Here is a 347-nt window from a genome sequence, read left to right as displayed (position 1 = left end):
ATTCAATGCAATTCAGTGAAGACACCAAAAGCTTATTTTGTGGAAGTTAACAAACTTATTCTAAACTTTTTATAGAAAGTCTTAAGACCCATATAGTCAACAATATTGGAGAAGAAGAAAAAACTTATAGGACTTGCAAATTGATCCATGGAATAAAACAGAGAATCCAGAAATGAAAGACATAAACACAGTTAACAATTCTTTTACAAAAAAGCAAAGGCAATTCAATGAAGAAAAGATACTCTTTCCAAACCAAGTAAAATCTTTGTATATTTATATGTTGAAAATGAAGGAAGAGAAAAAGGAGAGATAAAAAGCATCAGCAGCAAAAAAAAAAAAAAAAAAAA

The sequence above is a fragment of the Marmota marmota genome, unplaced genomic scaffold (genome assembly GCF_001458135.2).
Source record: "Marmota marmota marmota unplaced genomic scaffold, marMar, whole genome shotgun sequence".
Taxonomy (NCBI): domain Eukaryota; kingdom Metazoa; phylum Chordata; class Mammalia; order Rodentia; family Sciuridae; genus Marmota; species Marmota marmota.
This window is presented reverse-complemented; position numbering follows the sequence as displayed.